This window comes from Hyla sarda, unplaced genomic scaffold, assembly GCF_029499605.1.
Source record: "Hyla sarda isolate aHylSar1 unplaced genomic scaffold, aHylSar1.hap1 scaffold_200, whole genome shotgun sequence".
Taxonomy (NCBI): Eukaryota; Metazoa; Chordata; class Amphibia; order Anura; family Hylidae; genus Hyla; species Hyla sarda.
Window position 1 is genome coordinate 54889 of NW_026608660.1, and position 21717 is coordinate 76605.

At 49.1% G+C, this 21717-nt stretch overlaps 7 non-coding genes and 1 pseudogene across 7 annotated transcripts; all 8 read left to right on the top strand.

The window, feature by feature from the left end:
• Positions 1-431: 431 nt before the first annotated feature.
• LOC130317598 (U2 spliceosomal RNA) lies at positions 432-622 on the top strand. The gene has a single exon (XR_008864689.1). It is a non-coding gene; the product is annotated as a U2 spliceosomal RNA (small nuclear RNA).
• Positions 623-2710: 2088 nt separating this feature from the next.
• On the top strand, positions 2711-2901 carry LOC130317600 (U2 spliceosomal RNA). Its single transcript, XR_008864690.1, has one exon. It is a non-coding gene; the product is annotated as a U2 spliceosomal RNA (small nuclear RNA).
• A 2079-nt stretch (positions 2902-4980) lies between these two features.
• Positions 4981-5171, top strand: LOC130317601 (U2 spliceosomal RNA). The gene has a single exon (XR_008864691.1). It is a non-coding gene; the product is annotated as a U2 spliceosomal RNA (small nuclear RNA).
• A 2086-nt stretch (positions 5172-7257) lies between these two features.
• On the top strand, positions 7258-7448 carry LOC130317602 (U2 spliceosomal RNA). Its single transcript, XR_008864692.1, has one exon. It is a non-coding gene; the product is annotated as a U2 spliceosomal RNA (small nuclear RNA).
• Positions 7449-9536: 2088 nt separating this feature from the next.
• LOC130317603 (U2 spliceosomal RNA) lies at positions 9537-9727 on the top strand. The gene has a single exon (XR_008864693.1). It is a non-coding gene; the product is annotated as a U2 spliceosomal RNA (small nuclear RNA).
• A 2087-nt stretch (positions 9728-11814) lies between these two features.
• LOC130317604 (U2 spliceosomal RNA) lies at positions 11815-12005 on the top strand. The gene has a single exon (XR_008864694.1). It is a non-coding gene; the product is annotated as a U2 spliceosomal RNA (small nuclear RNA).
• A 2084-nt stretch (positions 12006-14089) lies between these two features.
• On the top strand, positions 14090-14279 carry LOC130317579 (U2 spliceosomal RNA). The gene has a single exon (XR_008864677.1). It is a non-coding gene; the product is annotated as a U2 spliceosomal RNA (small nuclear RNA).
• A 5775-nt stretch (positions 14280-20054) lies between these two features.
• On the top strand, positions 20055-20227 carry LOC130317568 (U2 spliceosomal RNA; annotated as a pseudogene).
• The last annotated feature ends 1490 nt before the right edge of the window (positions 20228-21717 follow it).

Here is a 21717-nt window from a genome sequence, read left to right on the forward strand (position 1 = left end):
TAACCCACACAGGTAAGTCCAATGGGGTGCAGGCATGTCCTCTATGCTTACAGCTTCCCGTGGGTGTTGGTTTGATACAGTTTGGGGACAGCCAAGGAGGCATCTGCAGGCAACAAAGGTAGGTGTGTGCTTGTGTGTGTGTTTCCTATGCAGATCCTAAGCCCAGTGTCACATGCAAGTAGGAGGAGTAAGAAGGGTTCCTGGCAAATCCGGGTTATGGATTGCATTTAAAAAGGCCCCGTGGGAGTGCAATGGGCCCCTGTCTTGCTGCTTAGCAATAATGGTATGGGTTTAGGTTCTGCTGTGTGTACTGGTGGTTGACTGCCCCCCAGCCCAGAGTGTGCATGGAAAATTGTCTGGCAGCCTCCCTGACAGCAAGCAGTGATAGTGCCCATGAAGGGGACCTTGTTGGGCCCGCCCCTTTCACGGTTATCGCTTCTCGGCCTTTTGGCTAAGATCAAGTGTAGTATCTGTTCTTATCAGTTTAATATCTGATACGTCCCCTATCTGGGGACCATATATTAAATGGATTTTTGAGAACGGGGGCCGATTTCGAAGCTTGCTTCCGTCGCCCTATGCATTGACCCGATATGGCAGTATCTTCGGGTACAGTGCACCACCCCCTTACAGGGTTAAAAAGAAAGATTCCTACTTTCATTGCTACCTGCTTGCTGGCTAGCCAGCTAGCCAGCCCTGTGGGCCTTGCTGCTGCAGCCAAAAAACAAAAGGTGGTGCTGCTGCTGCTGCTTCTGCTGCTTCTGCTTGTGTCTGGCCGCTGTTGGAGCGTCCAGGCACAGGACTTCTGCTGCTGCTGACTAAATGGCCTCCTTAATTGGATCATTTGAGTAGCCAGCACACCTGTGCAGGTAGGGCATGACATGATAGGCAGCTGCCTTGATAGCGGGTGGGTGCTGAATGTTCCTAATTGACAAAATAAGATTAATGCTTATGAAGAAATATAAAATCTCATCCCTTCCCCAATATCGCGCCACACCCCTACCCCTTAATTCCCTGGTTGAACTTGATGGACATATGTCTTTTTTCGACCGTACTAACTATGTAACTATGTAACATAACATGGGGGGGGGGGGGGGGGGTCTCCTGGCTGTTCACACAGGTGTGTCATTGCTGTACATTGACCATGCATTGCTTCTGTGGTATTGCAAAGGCAAAGACAAATGCTTCCAGCCATCCATTGCACTAATGGATTGGTCATCAGCTGGCTGTCTATGTCCCGCATCAATATAGACCAAAGTACAGAGGGTTAGGCTATGCTATTGTGCACCTACCTGATGCATCAGAAGGTGCGAGGCCCTTGCTAAATTCTGTGCACAGACTTTGAGATCTATACTTTAGACTGTATCTAAACCTGCTCCAACATGGACTGACATTCTGGCCTACTTTCAGCCGATGCGACTTGTCTGTCGCTGAACAGTCGCTTTTTATGTATTCAGCACCTATGTATAATGTTGTAAAAATGCTCTAGAAGCTAAAGTCGCAGAAATGTCACACATATTTGGCCTGCAACTTTCTGTGCGACAAATTCAGACAGGAAAAATCAGTATAAATCCTTAGAAAATTATCCCCCAGTGTCTCCATCTGCTGGCGGTATTGAATAAGCATTGCTGCACTGATGGGGTATGCATTAGACGAAAAAAAAGAAGAAAAAGAAGAATAATACGCCCAGAAAAGAGGCGAAAAGGAGAAAAACGTAAAAAAACGTGAAAAAAAAGTAAGAGGAAGAGAAGGGAAAAAAAGGTGGAAATGGGTTTAAAAGTGATTTCGGCGGAGAATATATATATATATATATATATATATATATATATATATATATATACGCGCACACACACACATATATATAAACGTATTCTCCGTTGAGATATTGCAGCCGCTGCTGTGTCCAGGCCCAGGAGCCTTAGCACTGTGCTGTGATGTCACTCAATACCACTGACATCACTAGGTGTAAACAACATCTCTCCTTTGCTGTGTATGTGACTATGGAGCTGTTTGGTGATGTCGTCTATTATGGCCTTCATAGAAGCAACAGGAGATTGTTGCATCCATCTAGAACCCTCAGAACTACAGTGCTATGATGTCACTCACTTCCACAGGCCTTGCAGAGTGTAAACAACAACAACCCAGCTTTGTTGTGTATGTAACCATAGGGATTTGTGATGTCACCTAGAACCTTCACAGCAGCGACAGCTTTATGAGGAGCATCAGCACTGCTCTGCCTGAGCAGAACCATCACCGCCATAGGTTGTCAAATAACCCGGATTTAACCCACACAGGTAAGTCCAATGGGGTGCAGGCATGTCCTCTATGCTTACAGCTTCCCGTGGGTGTTGGTTTGATACCGTTTGGGGACAGCCAAGGAGGCATCTGCAGGCAACAAAGGTAGGTGTGTGCTTGTGTGTGTGTTTCCTATGCAGATCCTAAGCCCAGTGTCACATGCAAGTAGGAGGAGTAAGAAGGGTTCCTGGCAAATCCGGGTTATGGATTGCATTTAAAAAGGCCCCGTGGGAGTGCAATGGGCCCCTGTCTTGCTGCTTAGCAATAATGGTATGGGTTTAGGTTCTGCTGTGTGTACTGGTGGTTGACTGCCCCCCAGCCCAGAGTGTGCATGGAAAATTGTCTGGCAGCCTCCCTGACAGCAAGCAGTGATAGTGCCCATGAAGGGGACCTTGTTGGGCCCACCCCTTTCACGGTTATCGCTTCTCGGCCTTTTGGCTAAGATCAAGTGTAGTATCTGTTCTTATCAGTTTAATATCTGATACGTCCCCTATCTGGGGACCATATATTAAATGGATTTTTGAGAACGGGGGCCGATTTCGAAGCTTGCTTCCGTCGCCCTATGCATTGACCCGATATGGCAGTATCTTCGGGTACAGTGCACCACCCCCTTACAGGGTTAAAAAGAAAGATTCCTACTTTCATTGCTACCTGCTTGCTGGCTAGCCAGCTAGCCAGCCCTGTGGGCCTTGCTGCTGCAGCCAAAAAACAAAAGGTGGTGCTGCTGCTGCTGCTTCTGCTGCTTCTGCTTGTGTCTGGCCGCTGTTGGAGCGTCCAGGCACAGGACTTCTGCTGCTGCTGACTAAATGGCCTCCTTAATTGGATCATTTGAGTAGCCAGCACACCTGTGCAGGTAGGGCATGACATGATAGGCAGCTGCCTTGATAGCGGGTGGGTGCTGAATGTTCCTAATTGACAAAATAAGATTAATGCTTATGAAGAAATATAAAATCTCATCCCTTCCCCAATATCGCGCCACACCCCTACCCCTTAATTCCCTGGTTGAACTTGATGGACATATGTCTTTTTTCGACCGTACTAACTATGTAACTATGTAACATAACATGGGGGGGGGGTCTCCTGGCTGTTCACACAGGTGTGTCATTGCTGTACATTGACCATGCATTGCTTCTGTGGTATTGCAAAGGCAAAGACAAATGCTTCCAGCCATCCATTGCACTAATGGATTGGTCATCAGCTGGCTGTCTATGTCCCGCATCAATATAGACCAAAGTACAGAGGGTTAGGCTATGCTATTGTGCACCTACCTGATGCATCAGAAGGTGCGAGGCCCTTGCTAAATTCTGTGCACAGACTTTGAGATCTATACTTTAGACTGTATCTAAACCTGCTCCAACATGGACTGACATTCTGGCCTACTTTCAGCCGATGCGACTTGTCTGTCGCTGAACAGTCGCTTTTTATGTATTCAGCACCTATGTATAATGTTGTAAAAATGCTCTAGAAGCTAAAGTCGCAGAAATGTCACACATATTTGGCCTGCAACTTTCTGTGCGACAAATTCAGACAGGAAAAATCAGTATAAATCCTTAGAAAATTATCCCCCAGTGTCTCCATCTGCTGGCGGTATTGAATAAGCATTGCTGCACTGATGGGGTATGCATTAGACGAAAAAAAAGAAGAAAAGGAAGAATAATACGCCCAGAAAAGAGGCGAAAAGGAGAAAAACGTAAAAAAACGTGAAAAAAAAGTAAGAGGAAGAGAAGGGAAAAAAAGGTGGAAATGGGTTTAAAAGTGATTTCGGCGGAGAAATATATATATATATATATATATATATATATATATATATATATACGCGCACACACACACATATATATAAACGTATTCTCCGTTGAGATATTGCAGCCGCTGCTGTGTCCAGGCCCAGGAGCCTTAGCACTGTGCTGTGATGTCACTCAATACCACTGACATCACTAGGTGTAAACAACATCTCTCCTTTGCTGTGTATGTGACTATGGAGCTGTTTGGTGATGTCGTCTATTATGGCCTTCATAGAAGCAACAGGAGATTGTTGCATCCATCTAGAACCCTCAGAACTACAGTGCTATGATGTCACTCACTTCCACAGGCCTTGCAGAGTGTAAACAACAACAACCCAGCTTTGTTGTGTATGTAACCATAGGGATTTGTGATGTCACCTAGAACCTTCACAGCAGCGACAGCTTTATGAGGAGCATCAGCACTGCTCTGCCTGAGCAGAACCATCACCGCCATAGGTTGTCAAATAACCCGGATTTAACCCACACAGGTAAGTCCAATGGGGTGCAGGCATGTCCTCTATGCTTACAGCTTCCCGTGGGTGTTGGTTTGATACCGTTTGGGGACAGCCAAGGAGGCATCTGCAGGCAACAAAGGTAGGTGTGTGCTTGTGTGTGTGTTTCCTATGCAGATCCTAAGCCCAGTGTCACATGCAAGTAGGAGGAGTAAGAAGGGTTCCTGGCAAATCCGGGTTATGGATTGCATTTAAAAAGGCCCCGTGGGAGTGCAATGGGCCCCTGTCTTGCTGCTTAGCAATAATGGTATGGGTTTAGGTTCTGCTGTGTGTACTGGTGGTTGACTGCCCCCCAGCCCAGAGTGTGCATGGAAAATTGTCTGGCAGCCTCCCTGACAGCAAGCAGTGATAGTGCCCATGAAGGGGACCTTGTTGGGCCCGCCCCTTTCACGGTTATCGCTTCTCGGCCTTTTGGCTAAGATCAAGTGTAGTATCTGTTCTTATCAGTTTAATATCTGATACGTCCCCTATCTGGGGACCATATATTAAATGGATTTTTGAGAACGGGGGCCGATTTCGAAGCTTGCTTCCGTCGCCCTATGCATTGACCCGATATGGCAGTATCTTCGGGTACAGTGCACCACCCCCTTACAGGGTTAAAAAGAAAGATTCCTACTTTCATTGCTACCTGCTTGCTGGCTAGCCAGCTAGCCAGCCCTGTGGGCCTTGCTGCTGCAGCCAAAAAACAAAAGGTGGTGCTGCTGCTGCTGCTTCTGCTGCTTCTGCTTGTGTCTGGCCGCTGTTGGAGCGTCCAGGCACAGGACTTCTGCTGCTGCTGACTAAATGGCCTCCTTAATTGGATCATTTGAGTAGCCAGCACACCTGTGCAGGTAGGGCATGACATGATAGGCAGCTGCCTTGATAGCGGGTGGGTGCTGAATGTTCCTAATTGACAAAATAAGATTAATGCTTATGAAGAAATATAAAATCTCATCCCTTCCCCAATATCGCGCCACACCCCTACCCCTTAATTCCCTGGTTGAACTTGATGGACATATGTCTTTTTTCGACCGTACTAACTATGTAACTATGTAACATAACATGGGGGGGGGGGGGGGGGGGGGTCTCCTGGCTGTTCACACAGGTGTGTCATTGCTGTACATTGACCATGCATTGCTTCTGTGGTATTGCAAAGGCAAAGACAAATGCTTCCAGCCATCCATTGCACTAATGGATTGGTCATCAGCTGGCTGTCTATGTCCCGCATCAATATAGACCAAAGTACAGAGGGTTAGGCTATGCTATTGTGCACCTACCTGATGCATCAGAAGGTGCGAGGCCCTTGCTAAATTCTGTGCACAGACTTTGAGATCTATACTTTAGACTGTATCTAAACCTGCTCCAACATGGACTGACATTCTGGCCTACTTTCAGCCGATGCGACTTGTCTGTCGCTGAACAGTCGCTTTTTATGTATTCAGCACCTATGTATAATGTTGTAAAAATGCTCTAGAAGCTAAAGTCGCAGAAATGTCACACATATTTGGCCTGCAACTTTCTGTGCGACAAATTCAGACAGGAAAAATCAGTATAAATCCTTAGAAAATTATCCCCCAGTGTCTCCATCTGCTGGCGGTATTGAATAAGCATTGCTGCACTGATGGGGTATGCATTAGACGAAAAAAAAGAAGAAAAAGAAGAATAATACGCCCAGAAAAGAGGCGAAAAGGAGAAAAACGTAAAAAAACGTGAAAAAAAAGTAAGAGGAAGAGAAGGGAAAAAAAGGTGGAAATGGGTTTAAAAGTGATTTCGGCGGAGAAATATATATATATATATATATATATATATATATATATATACGCGCACACACACACATATATATAAACGTATTCTCCGTTGAGATATTGCAGCCGCTGCTGTGTCCAGGCCCAGGAGCCTTAGCACTGTGCTGTGATGTCACTCAATACCACTGACATCACTAGGTGTAAACAACATCTCTCCTTTGCTGTGTATGTGACTATGGAGCTGTTTGGTGATGTCGTCTATTATGGCCTTCATAGAAGCAACAGGAGATTGTTGCATCCATCTAGAACCCTCAGAACTACAGTGCTATGATGTCACTCACTTCCACAGGCCTTGCAGAGTGTAAACAACAACAACCCAGCTTTGTTGTGTATGTAACCATAGGGATTTGTGATGTCACCTAGAACCTTCACAGCAGCGACAGCTTTATGAGGAGCATCAGCACTGCTCTGCCTGAGCAGAACCATCACCGCCATAGGTTGTCAAATAACCCGGATTTAACCCACACAGGTAAGTCCAATGGGGTGCAGGCATGTCCTCTATGCTTACAGCTTCCCGTGGGTGTTGGTTTGATACCGTTTGGGGACAGCCAAGGAGGCATCTGCAGGCAACAAAGGTAGGTGTGTGCTTGTGTGTGTGTTTCCTATGCAGATCCTAAGCCCAGTGTCACATGCAAGTAGGAGGAGTAAGAAGGGTTCCTGGCAAATCCGGGTTATGGATTGCATTTAAAAAGGCCCCGTGGGAGTGCAATGGGCCCCTGTCTTGCTGCTTAGCAATAATGGTATGGGTTTAGGTTCTGCTGTGTGTACTGGTGGTTGACTGCCCCCCAGCCCAGAGTGTGCATGGAAAATTGTCTGGCAGCCTCCCTGACAGCAAGCAGTGATAGTGCCCATGAAGGGGACCTTGTTGGGCCCGCCCCTTTCACGGTTATCGCTTCTCGGCCTTTTGGCTAAGATCAAGTGTAGTATCTGTTCTTATCAGTTTAATATCTGATACGTCCCCTATCTGGGGACCATATATTAAATGGATTTTTGAGAACGGGGGCCGATTTCGAAGCTTGCTTCCGTCGCCCTATGCATTGACCCGATATGGCAGTATCTTCGGGTACAGTGCACCACCCCCTTACAGGGTTAAAAAGAAAGATTCCTACTTTCATTGCTACCTGCTTGCTGGCTAGCCAGCTAGCCAGCCCTGTGGGCCTTGCTGCTGCAGCCAAAAAACAAAAGGTGGTGCTGCTGCTGCTGCTTCTGCTGCTTCTGCTTGTGTCTGGCCGCTGTTGGAGCGTCCAGGCACAGGACTTCTGCTGCTGCTGACTAAATGGCCTCCTTAATTGGATCATTTGAGTAGCCAGCACACCTGTGCAGGTAGGGCATGACATGATAGGCAGCTGCCTTGATAGCGGGTGGGTGCTGAATGTTCCTAATTGACAAAATAAGATTAATGCTTATGAAGAAATATAAAATCTCATCCCTTCCCCAATATCGCGCCACACCCCTACCCCTTAATTCCCTGGTTGAACTTGATGGACATATGTCTTTTTTCGACCGTACTAACTATGTAACTATGTAACATAACATGGGGGGGGGGGGGGGGGGTCTCCTGGCTGTTCACACAGGTGTGTCATTGCTGTACATTGACCATGCATTGCTTCTGTGGTATTGCAAAGGCAAAGACAAATGCTTCCAGCCATCCATTGCACTAATGGATTGGTCATCAGCTGGCTGTCTATGTCCCGCATCAATATAGACCAAAGTACAGAGGGTTAGGCTATGCTATTGTGCACCTACCTGATGCATCAGAAGGTGCGAGGCCCTTGCTAAATTCTGTGCACAGACTTTGAGATCTATACTTTAGACTGTATCTAAACCTGCTCCAACATGGACTGACATTCTGGCCTACTTTCAGCCGATGCGACTTGTCTGTCGCTGAACAGTCGCTTTTTATGTATTCAGCACCTATGTATAATGTTGTAAAAATGCTCTAGAAGCTAAAGTCGCAGAAATGTCACACATATTTGGCCTGCAACTTTCTGTGCGACAAATTCAGACAGGAAAAATCAGTATAAATCCTTAGAAAATTATCCCCCAGTGTCTCCATCTGCTGGCGGTATTGAATGAGCATTGCTGCACTGATGGGGTATGCATTAGACGAAAAAAAAGAAGAAAAAGAAGAATAATACGCCCAGAAAAGAGGCGAAAAGGAGAAAAACGTAAAAAAACGTGAAAAAAAAAGTAAGAGGAAGAGAAGGGAAAAAAAGGTGGAAATGGGTTTAAAAGTGATTTCGGCGGAGAATATATATATATATATATATATATATATATATATATATATATATATATATACGCGCACACACACACATATATATAAACGTATTCTCCGTTGAGATATTGCAGCCGCTGCTGTGTCCAGGCCCAGGAGCCTTAGCACTGTGCTGTGATGTCACTCAATACCACTGACATCACTAGGTGTAAACAACATCTCTCCTTTGCTGTGTATGTGACTATGGAGCTGTTTGGTGATGTCGTCTATTATGGCCTTCATAGAAGCAATTGTTGCATCCATCTAGAACCCTCAGAATTACAGTGCTATGATGTCACTCACTTCCACAGGCCTTGCAGAGTGTAAACAACAACAACCCAGCTTTGTTGTGTATGTAACCATAGGGATTTGTGATGTCACCTAGAACCTTCACAGCAGCGACAGCTTTATGAGGAGCATCAGCACTGCTCTGCCTTAGCAGAACCATCACCGCCATAGGTTGTCAAATAACCCGGATTTAACCCACACAGGTAAGTCCAATGGGGTGCAGGCATGTCCTCTATGCTTACAGCTTCCCGTGGGTGTTGGTTTGATACCGTTTGGGGACAGCCAAGGAGGCATCTGCAGGCAACAAAGGTAGGTGTGTGCTTGTGTGTGTGTTTCCTATGCAGATCCTAAGCCCAGTGTCACATGCAAGTAGGAGGAGTAAGAAGGGTTCCTGGCAAATCCGGGTTATGGATTGCATTTAAAAAGGCCCCGTGGGAGTGCAATGGGCCCCTGTCTTGCTGCTTAGCAATAATGGTATGGGTTTAGGTTCTGCTGTGTGTACTGGTGGTTGACTGCCCCCCAGCCCAGAGTGTGCATGGAAAATTGTCTGGCAGCCTCCCTGACAGCAAGCAGTGATAGTGCCCATGAAGGGGACCTTGTTGGGCCCGCCCCTTTCACGGTTATCGCTTCTCGGCCTTTTGGCTAAGATCAAGTGTAGTATCTGTTCTTATCAGTTTAATATCTGATACGTCCCCTATCTGGGGACCATATATTAAATGGATTTTTGAGAACGGGGGCCGATTTCGAAGCTTGCTTCCGTCGCCCTATGCATTGACCCGATATGGCAGTATCTTCGGGTACAGTGCACCACCCCCTTACAGGGTTAAAAAGAAAGATTCCTACTTTCATTGCTACCTGCTTGCTGGCTAGCCAGCTAGCCAGCCCTGTGGGCCTTGCTGCTGCAGCCAAAAAACAAAAGGTGGTGCTGCTGCTGCTGCTTCTGCTGCTTCTGCTTGTGTCTGGCCGCTGTTGGAGCGTCCAGGCACAGGACTTCTGCTGCTGCTGACTAAATGGCCTCCTTAATTGGATCATTTGAGTAGCCAGCACACCTGTGCAGGTAGGGCATGACATGATAGGCAGCTGCCTTGATAGCGGGTGGGTGCTGAATGTTCCTAATTGACAAAATAAGATTAATGCTTATGAAGAAATATAAAATCTCATCCCTTCCCCAATATCGCGCCACACCCCTACCCCTTAATTCCCTGGTTGAACTTGATGGACATATGTCTTTTTTCGACCGTACTAACTATGTAACTATGTAACATAACATGGGGGGGGGGGGGGGGTCTCCTGGCTGTTCACACAGGTGTGTCATTGCTGTACATTGACCATGCATTGCTTCTGTGGTATTGCAAAGGCAAAGACAAATGCTTCCAGCCATCCATTGCACTAATGGATTGGTCATCAGCTGGCTGTCTATGTCCCGCATCAATATAGACCAAAGTACAGAGGGTTAGGCTATGCTATTGTGCACCTACCTGATGCATCAGAAGGTGCGAGGCCCTTGCTAAATTCTGTGCACAGACTTTGAGATCTATACTTTAGACTGTATCTAAACCTGCTCCAACATGGACTGACATTCTGGCCTACTTTCAGCCGATGCGACTTGTCTGTCGCTGAACAGTCGCTTTTTATGTATTCAGCACCTATGTATAATGTTGTAAAAATGCTCTAGAAGCTAAAGTCGCAGAAATGTCACACATATTTGGCCTGCAACTTTCTGTGCGACAAATTCAGACAGGAAAAATCAGTATAAATCCTTAGAAAATTATCCCCCAGTGTCTCCATCTGCTGGCGGTATTGAATAAGCATTGCTGCACTGATGGGGTATGCATTAGACGAAAAAAAAGAAGAAAAAGAAGAATAATACGCCCAGAAAAGAGGCGAAAAGGAGAAAAACGTAAAAAAACGTGAAAAAAAAGTAAGAGGAAGAGAAGGGAAAAAAAGGTGGAAATGGGTTTAAAAGTGATTTCGGCGGAGAAATATATATATATATATATATATATATATATATATATATATATATACGCGCACACACACACATATATATAAACGTATTCTCCGTTGAGATATTGCAGCCGCTGCTGTGTCCAGGCCCAGGAGCCTTAGCACTGTGCTGTGATGTCACTCAATACCACTGACATCACTAGGTGTAAACAACATCTCTCCTTTGCTGTGTATGTGACTATGGAGCTGTTTGGTGATGTCGTCTATTATGGCCTTCATAGAAGCAACAGGAGATTGTTGCATCCATCTAGAACCCTCAGAACTACAGTGCTATGATGTCACTCACTTCCACAGGCCTTGCAGAGTGTAAACAACAACAACCCAGCTTTGTTGTGTATGTAACCATAGGGATTTGTGATGTCACCTAGAACCTTCACAGCAGCGACAGCTTTATGAGGAGCATCAGCACTGCTCTGCCTGAGCAGAACCATCACCGCCATAGGTTGTCAAATAACCCGGATTTAACCCACACAGGTAAGTCCAATGGGGTGCAGGCATGTCCTCTATGCTTACAGCTTCCCGTGGGTGTTGGTTTGATACCGTTTGGGGACAGCCAAGGAGGCATCTGCAGGCAACAAAGGTAGGTGTGTGCTTGTGTGTGTGTTTCCTATGCAGATCCTAAGCCCAGTGTCACATGCAAGTAGGAGGAGTAAGAAGGGTTCCTGGCAAATCCGGGTTATGGATTGCATTTAAAAAGGCCCCGTGGGAGTGCAATGGGCCCCTGTCTTGCTGCTTAGCAATAATGGTATGGGTTTAGGTTCTGCTGTGTGTACTGGTGGTTGACTGCCCCCCAGCCCAGAGTGTGCATGGAAAATTGTCTGGCAGCCTCCCTGACAGCAAGCAGTGATAGTGCCCATGAAGGGGACCTTGTTGGGCCCGCCCCTTTCACGGTTATCGCTTCTCGGCCTTTTGGCTAAGATCAAGTGTAGTATCTGTTCTTATCAGTTTAATATCTGATACGTCCCCTATCTGGGGACCATATATTAAATGGATTTTTGAGAACGGGGGCCGATTTCGAAGCTTGCTTCCGTCGCCCTATGCATTGACCCGATATGGCAGTATCTTCGGGTACAGTGCACCACCCCCTTACAGGGTTAAAAAGAAAGATTCCTACTTTCATTGCTACCTGCTTGCTGGCTAGCCAGCTAGCCAGCCCTGTGGGCCTTGCTGCTGCAGCCAAAAAACAAAAGGTGGTGCTGCTGCTGCTGCTTCTGCTGCTTCTGCTTGTGTCTGGCCGCTGTTGGAGCGTCCAGGCACAGGACTTCTGCTGCTGCTGACTAAATGGCCTCCTTAATTGGATCATTTGAGTAGCCAGCACACCTGTGCAGGTAGGGCATGACATGATAGGCAGCTGCCTTGATAGCGGGTGGGTGCTGAATGTTCCTAATTGACAAAATAAGATTAATGCTTATGAAGAAATATAAAATCTCATCCCTTCCCCAATATCGCGCCACACCCCTACCCCTTAATTCCCTGGTTGAACTTGATGGACATATGTCTTTTTTCGACCGTACTAACTATGTAACTATGTAACATAACATGGGGGGGGGGGGGGGGGGGTCTCCTGGCTGTTCACACAGGTGTGTCATTGCTGTACATTGACCATGCATTGCTTCTGTGGTATTGCAAAGGCAAAGACAAATGCTTCCAGCCATCCATTGCACTAATGGATTGGTCATCAGCTGGCTGTCTATGTCCCGCATCAATATAGACCAAAGTACAGAGGGTTAGGCTATGCTATTGTGCACCTACCTGATGCATCAGAAGGTGCGAGGCCCTTGCTAAATTCTGTGCACAGACTTTGAGATCTATACTTTAGACTGTATCTAAACCTGCTCCAACATGGACTGACATTCTGGCCTACTTTCAGCCGATGCGACTTGTCTGTCGCTGAACAGTCGCTTTTTATGTATTCAGCACCTATGTATAATGTTGTAAAAATGCTCTAGAAGCTAAAGTCGCAGAAATGTCACACATATTTGGCCTGCAACTTTCTGTGCGACAAATTCAGACAGGAAAAATCAGTATAAATCCTTAGAAAATTATCCCCCAGTGTCTCCATCTGCTGGCGGTATTGAATAAGCATTGCTGCACTGATGGGGTATGCATTAGACGAAAAAAAAGAAGAAAAAGAAGAATAATACGCCCAGAAAAGAGGCGAAAAGGAGAAAAACGTAAAAAAACGTGAAAAAAAAGTAAGAGGAAGAGAAGGGAAAAAAAGGTGGAAATGGGTTTAAAAGTGATTTCGGCGGAGAAATATATATATATATATATATATATATATATATATATATACGCGCACACACACACATATATATAAACGTATTCTCCGTTGAGATATTGCAGCCGCTGCTGTGTCCAGGCCCAGGAGCCTTAGCACTGTGCTGTGATGTCACTCAATACCACTGACATCACTAGGTGTAAACAACATCTCTCCTTTGCTGTGTATGTGACTATGGAGCTGTTTGGTGATGTCGTCTATTATGGCCTTCATAGAAGCAACAGGAGATTGTTGCATCCATCTAGAACCCTCAGAACTACAGTGCTATGATGTCACTCACTTCCACAGGCCTTGCAGAGTGTAAACAACAACAACCCAGCTTTGTTGTGTATGTAACCATAGGGATTTGTGATGTCACCTAGAACCTTCACAGCAGCGACAGCTTTATGAGGAGCATCAGCACTGCTCTGCCTGAGCAGAACCATCACCGCCATAGGTTGTCAAATAACCCGGATTTAACCCACACAGGTAAGTCCAATGGGGTGCAGGCATGTCCTCTATGCTTACAGCTTCCCGTGGGTGTTGGTTTGATACCGTTTGGGGACAGCCAAGGAGGCATCTGCAGGCAACAAAGGTAGGTGTGTGCTTGTGTGTGTGTTTCCTATGCAGATCCTAAGCCCAGTGTCACATGCAAGTAGGAGGAGTAAGAAGGGTTCCTGGCAAATCCGGGTTATGGATTGCATTTAAAAAGGCCCCGTGGGAGTGCAATGGGCCCCTGTCTTGCTGCTTAGCAATAATGGTATGGGTTTAGGTTCTGCTGTGTGTACTGGTGGTTGACTGCCCCCCAGCCCAGAGTGTGCATGGAAAATTGTCTGGCAGCCTCCCTGACAGCAAGCAGTGATAGTGCCCATGAAGGGGACCTTGTTGGGCCCGCCCCTTTCACGGTTATCGCTTCTCGGCCTTTTGGCTAAGATCAAGTGTAGTATCTGTTCTTATCAGTATACTTACCTGGCAGGGGAGATACCATGATCGCTACGGTCTGAAGAACTCCAAGCATTGTGGTAGAGATTTTTGCGTAGTACGATTGCAGTACTTTTCGTTCTTATTAGAACCGCATTTCTCTAGAGCATACCACCTGAAGATCGTCTCCTGCCTGCCTCGGAACATCTGAAGAAGGAGAAGATCTTGAAGACTGCAGCTCCGGAAGAAGCCGACGAAGAACCTGGAAGAAGGGAATCGGCGGTGAATTCCGGAACAGCGGCGAAGAGGAAGGCGGCGCAGAATCTTTTCGAAGAAACTCGCTGCCTCTGGAGAAGGATTTGCATAGCTCCTCCCACCGGGACCGGATCTGCATAGCTCCTCCCACCCGGGAAAGAAGACTTTGCGAAGCCTCTCTCCACAAGCAAGCAAGGAAGCGGAAAAGAGCCTGCTGGAAGAAGCCATGGCCTCAACCAGCAAGTCCACCCAGGAGGCTGCAGGGCAAGGCCTGGAGGTCCAGCCCCAACCACAGCAAGCTTCAACCTCCACCACGGCAAGGCAGAAGGGCGGCAGAATTCCTAACCTGGAAGCTCCAACCCTGGAGCCCTGGATGAGGCAGACTGTTGCCTTGAAGCTCAAGCCCGTGGACGGAAGGGTGCCGGACATGTCCCACGAACGGTCAGTTCTGCAAGAAGATGCTGGCGGATCAAGGCTTCCCCACGGCTGACACCCTGGGAATAGCAACCTTCTTTTCGGGAATCTTCTACATCACCTTTGCCACCATTGGGACCTGTAGAAGATACTGGGAGGTGGTGAAAGCGGCGAGTCCCGAATCCCCTTTCTCTCGCTTTGTGGGCAACTGCCTTATTCAAAGAGAGGAGAGGCGGGTGACGGTCTCAATGCGGAACCCACACACCCCAGGCACGGACATCTCGACCTTCCTGAAGCGCTTCTGCACCGTGGTGAGGGAGCCCACCCGCATCCTGAACTCACTCGGATACTGGACCTGCAAGTGGTCTGTGGTCGTCAGACTCAACAAGAACCCTGCTTCTCCAGACGGACTACAGCACCTGCCAACGACATTTTCCTTGGGCAACTCCACAGGACTTATCTTCTACCCGGACATGCCGCAGACCTGCAGGAGATGTGGCAAGATGGGCCACGAGGGCAAGGACTGTACGGAGGATGCCTGCAGGTATTGCCGTGTGACAGGTCACACGACCAAGGACTGCCCCAAGAGCAAGACCTGCAACCTCTGCGGACTGGCAGCCCACAGCTACAAGGACTGCCCCCAGAGGGAGAGAACATGGGCATCTGTGGCAGCGAGAGCACCGAAGCCAGCCCCAGCTCCGGAGCCAACACCACGGATGGCTAAGCCGACCAAGGAGGGTAAGAAGGCGAAAGCCACCACCCCTGCCCCGTCCCGCCCCTCCCCTGCCCCTCCCGCCCCATCCCCTGCCCCTCCCGCCCCATCTCCTGCCCCATCCCGTCCCACCCCTGCCCCATCCCGTCCCACCCCTGCCCCTCCTGCCCCATCCCGTCCCACCCCTGCCCCTCCTGCCCCATCCCGTCCCACCCCCGCCCCTCCTGCCCCATCCCGCCCCACCCCTGCCCCCCGTACCCCACCCCGGCCCACCCCTGCCCCCCGTACCCCACCCCGGCCCACCCCTGCCCCGTCCTCCCCTGCCCGGCCCACCCCTGCCCCGTCCTCCCCTGCCCGGCCCACCCCTGCCCCGTCCTCCCCTGCCCGGGCACTCTCTCCTGCCCCCCGCCCCACCCAGCCTCCTTTCTCTCCTGGCCCAGCAGCACCTAACCCCCCTCCAGCTGCTGGTGCCCGCCCTTCGGAGGACTTTCCTGTGCTTCCTCCCCCAGGTACCATACAGAGGAAGAGGAAAGGAAGGGACAACGTATCAGAAGAGTCCCACAAAAGAAAGATAATCGAGACCTGCGAAACCCCTCAAGCTTCAGATGAGGAGATGGAGCAGGTCTGCGAGAGCCTTGAGGCTTCAGAAGGAGAGGAGGTGATGGAGCAGGCCCAAGTGGAGCAGGTCCAAGCAGAGCCAGTCCAAGCTCAATCTATGGAGGAGCTGCTGCAGGACCCAGAGGTTAAGAAAATCCTGGACACTCCGTCCAACACGGTCTACGACGAGTTCTTGGAAGGGCGCTACGAGAAGCCACAGGAGCCGACAGGCGCCAGAGAAGAGGACCCGTCCAACCAGACTGGTAACTAGTATCAGAACTAACCTCTCTTTTTTATTCCCATGGCTGATCTCAACATCTTCTGCATTAATGTGAGGAGTATTAGAGCTTGGTTTAGATTTCAGACTGTTCTTACGTTCTTAGATTCCCAGAGGTGTGATGTTTACATGTTGCAGGAATGTGCTTTGTCTGCTTCTAGGTCTTACAACCATCTGGCCAGGCAGTGGCCTCACGGCCCTTCCTACTGGTCTGGAGGGGGCGACAATAGGTCTGCGGGGGTGGCCATCCTGATCAGGGGAGGTAACTTTGCACTTGATTCCGTCCGGGAGCTCGTCTGTGGCAGACTTCTTGTCGCAGACGGTTCCTGGGCGGGTGAGCCCGTGCGGCTCATCAACGTGTATGCCTCCCCTGAGAGGGATGTCCGACTGGAGGTTCTCCAGGCCCTGCGGGCTGAACTCGCCACCACTAGAGCAGTAGTGTTGGGTGGTGACTTCAACTGCCCCATTGAGGTGGACGGGCGCAGTTCTGGCACATCCGCCAACCTGGACGTGACGTCTAAACTGCTGATTGAGATGGTGACGGAGGCATCCTTGCAGGACGTTGTCGGGTCCATCGGGAACGGCTCTGTAAACTATACGTGGAGCCGCCCCGATGGCTCGCTCCGTTCTCGGATAGACTTCATCTTCACTTCGAGAGCAGTCAGAAAGGTGTCGTACTCTATGGTCCCCTGCTTCTTCTCTGACCACAGGGCCATTCGATTCCGGGGGACTCTGGGCCATGGATTCCCACCTGGCCCGGGCTCCTGGAAGTTGAATTGTGCCCTGTTGGAGCAGAGGGAGGTCATGGAGGAACTTAGGGATGCTTACCTTGTATGGCGAAATGACAAATGTCTGTTCAAGTGCATCAGCGATTGGTGGGAATATGTTAAAGTCGAATTCCGTTGTTTCTTTCAGGCAAAAGGCAGACAACAGGCGTGTGCGAAGAAGTGGGACTTGAGGAAACTGCAGCGCGAGCTGCGGTCCCTGCAGGACCTGCTCCAGTGTGGCTGGGACGTCAGGGAGGAGCTGGAGGAGACCAAAAAGAGCTTGAAAAGGCACTTTGAGGAGGAATCCAAGCGAATCGTCTTTCGTTCCAAGGTGGAGAACCTGGAGAAGGGTGAGAAATGTAACTCTTTCTTTTTCAGGAAGCTCCATGCCGGCCACACGCCCCTGACTGAGCTACGAGATGAGACCGGACACATGAGGAGCGGCAAGGAGGAAGTGATGGGGGTCGTCCACGACTTCTACAGCAACCTCTACGCCCCCAAGTCATCCGACCCCGAAGCCGCCGAGAGGTTCCTGTCAGGTGTCACTAACGTTGTTGATCCCGCAGGTGCGGCGGCTATGGACGATCCCTTGACGGTGGGGGAGCTGCTCTCTGCCGCTAAATCCTTTAAGCCCGGCAGGACCCCGGGCAGTGACGGTCTCCCGGCCGAGCTCTACGTAGCGCTGGGTGACCTGATCTGTCCGGACCTGTTGGAGGTGTACGAGGAGATGGTGGTGGGGGGCAGAATGCCTCCGTCGTTGAGGGAAGGGATGATCACGATCTTGTATAAGCGGAAGGGGGAGAGATGTGACCTGAAAAACTGGCGTCCCATCTCTCTCCTGAACGTGGACTACAAGATCCTCGCCAAGGTGCTGGCCAACAGGCTGAAACCTGTCATGGGGCAGATCGTCCATCCGGACCAGACCTGCAGCATTCCTGGCCGCAGGATTGCCGACAGCCTTGCCCTTGTGAGAGACACGGTCCGTTACATCCAGGACCGCGGGGGCCGCGCCGCCCTGGTCAGCTTAGATCAGGAGAAGGCGTTCGACCGTGTCTCCCACGCATTCATGGACAGGGTTTTGCGCAGGCTGGGTCTGGGGAAGATGTTTTGCTCTTTTGTTAACGTTATGTATTTTGACATTTACAGCACGGTGTTGGTGAACGGCTGGAAGACTGACCCCTTTCCTATTCTTTCAGGGGTTAGACAAGGCTGCCCTCTTTCACCTCTCCTTTTTGTTTGTGTTATAGAGCTCTTCGCTGAGACTATCCGGCAGAATGGAGAGATCAGAGGGATCACCGCACCAGGACCAGATCGCCACGAGGTCAAGTGCTCGCTCTACATGGACGACGTGACCGTCTTCTGCGCTGACCAGCGTTCGGTGACTGCACTCGTCCAGACCTGCGAGGACTTCGGCAGAGCTTCGGGGGCAAAAGTCAACTGCGGGAAGTCGGAGGCCATGCTCTTCGGGGAATGGCACCTGGCTTCTTCCGCCCCCTTCCCCTTTGCCGTTAAGCCGGACTTCATTCAAATTCTTGGAGTCTGGTTCGGGAAGGAAGGAGCGGCCCTTAAGTCTTGGCAAGACCGACTAGGAAGGATAAACTCGAAGATCGGACTGTGGAGCTCCAGAAAGCTCACGATGGAAGGCAAGGCACTTGTCCTGCGGAGTGAAGTTTTGCCTGTGCTCCAATATACCGCACAGGCCTGGCCTCCCCATACCACCGTTTGCAAGGCCATCACCCGGACAGTGTTTGGCTTCGTCTGGGGCAAAATGGACAGAGTCAAGAGGACCGTGATGTACAAGGAACCCCGCAAGGGTGGGAAGGGAATACCCGACATCCCCGCTCTGCTGAGGGCCTCCTTTGCATGTGTCACGGTGCAGCGGACTCTTGTAGAAAAGACTGGCTCAGCGGGCAGGTCCATGTCTCGCTTGCTTCTCATGCCCCTCTGGAGACAGCTGGGCTGGGACAAGTGGGACAGCTCCATCCCTTACAACTGGAACACTCCCTGGTTCTATGGGGATGTTGTCCGGTTTGTGAGGGAGCACCAGCTGGAAGGACTGAAACCAGACCTATGGAAGCCAAAGACAATCCACAAGCTCATCCGAGCTAAGGACTCGACCGAGCTGGTTCCGGGACTCCCCGCAGCCACTGCAGAGACAGTTTGGAACAATGTGGCCTCAAAGCGGCTTACCAATGGACACAAGGACTTGTCGTGGATGGCCGTCATGGGAGGTCTCTCTCTCAGGTCATTCATGCATGCCCGCAACCTGTGCAAGACCCGGTACTGCCCCCGTTGCCCCTACGTGGAGGAAACATCTTTCCACGTGTTTTGGCAGTGCCCCTTTGCACAGGGTCTGTTGGACGCCCTAGAACAGGAACTCAGAGACTCAGTGCCCAGGAGCTGCCTATCGTACCATTCGGTGCTTTACGGCCTGTTCCCTGGGACCCACGACGTGGAGGCCATCCAGGAGGCCTGGCGCCTTATGAACTGTTTTAAGGACGCAGTGTGGCTTGCCAGGAACCGCCTCGTGATCAACAGGGAAAACATGTCCGTCCGGGACTGCCGCAGGTTCATCAAGAACCTGCTTAGAGACTATTCCATCTTGGACAGCTCGGCCGTTGATGAGGAAGAAGAGGAGTGAAGACCCCTCTCCTTCTCCCATGTCTCCCTGAAGATACAGCCCAACAGTTTGGCCCTGTGATCCGCCCCCTCCCTACCCCCACATAGTCGCCCACACCCCTACCCCGATCACAGATTGTATTATTTGGTTTTTGTTTGATCTCTTGTGCCTTTATATTGCAGGATTGAGCTGAATGTTAGAGTAGCATGGTGTGCGATGTATAGCTTAGGGAACCTTTGCTGTGTATTGTACTATCATGCTTTGTGTGACTGTAATTTATTGTACGACTTGTAATGACTGAACGGAAAATAAAGCTCTTTCAATCAAAAATCTGTTCTTATCAGTTTAATATCTGATACGTCCCCTATCTGGGGACCATATATTAAATGGATTTTTGAGAACGGGGGCCGATTTCGAAGCTTGCTTCCGTCGCCCTATGCATTGACCCGATATGGCAGTATCTTCGGGTACAGTGCACCACCCCCTTACAGGGTTAAAAAGAAAGATTCCTACTTTCATTGCTACCTGCTTGCTGGCTAGCCAGCTAGCCAGCCCTGTGGGCCTTGCTGCTGCTGCAGCCAAAAAACAAAAGGTGGTGCTGCTGCTGCTGCTGCTTCTGCTTCTGCTTGTGTCTGGCCGCTGTTGGAGCGTCCAGGCACAGGACTTCTGCTGCTGCTGACTAAATGGCCTCCTTAATTGGATTATTTGAGTAGCCAGCACACCTGTGCAGGTAGGGCATGACATGATAGGCAGCTGCCTTGATAGCGGGTGGGTGCTGAATGTTCCTAATTGACAAAATAAGATTAATGCTTATGAAGAAATATAAAATCTCATCCCTTCCCCAATATCGCGCCACACCCCTACCCCTTAATTCCCTGGTTGAACTTGATGGACATATGTCTTTTTTCGACCGTACTAACTATGTAACTATGTAACATAACATGGGGGGGGGGGGGGGGTCTCCTGGCTGTTCACACAGGTGTGTCATTGCTGTACATTGACCATGCATTGCTTCTGTGGTATTGCAAAGGCAAAGACAAATGCTTCCAGCCATCCATTGCACTAATGGATTGGTCATCAGCTGGCTGTCTATGTCCCGCATCAATATAGACCAAAGTACAGAGGGTTAGGCTATGCTATTGTGCACCTACCTGATGCATCAGAAGGTGCGAGGCCCTTGCTAAATTCTGTGCACAGACTTTGAGATCTATACTTTAGACTGTATCTAAACCTGCTCCAACATGGACTGACATTCTGGCCTACTTTCAGCCGATGCGACTTGTCTGTCGCTGAACAGTCGCTTTTTATGTATTCAGCACCTATGTATAATGTTGTAAAAATGCTCTAGAAGCTAAAGTCGCAGAAATGTCACACATATTTGGCCTGCAACTTTCTGTGCGACAAATTCAGACAGGAAAAATCAGTATAAATCCTTAGAAAATTATCCCCCAGTGTCTCCATCTGCTGGCGGTATTGAATAAGCATTGCTGCACTGATGGGGTATGCATTAGACGAAAAAAAAGAAGAAAAAGAAGAATAATACGCCCAGAAAAGAGGCGAAAAGGAGAAAAACGTAAAAAAACGTGAAAAAAAAGTAAGAGGAAGAGAAGGGAAAAAAAGGTGGAAATGGGTTTAAAAGTGATTTCGGCGGAGAAATATATATATATATATATATATATATATATATATATATATATATACGCGCACACACACACATATATATAAACGTATTCTCCGTTGAGATATTGCAGCCGCTGCTGTGTCCAGGCCCAGGAGCCTTAGCACTGTGCTGTGATGTCACTCAATACCACTGACATCACTAGGTGTAAACAACATCTCTCCTTTGCTGTGTATGTGACTATGGAGCTGTTTGGTGATGTCGTCTATTATGGCCTTCATAGAAGCAACAGGAGATTGTTGCATCCATCTAGAACCCTCAGAACTACAGTGCTATGATGTCACTCACTTCCACA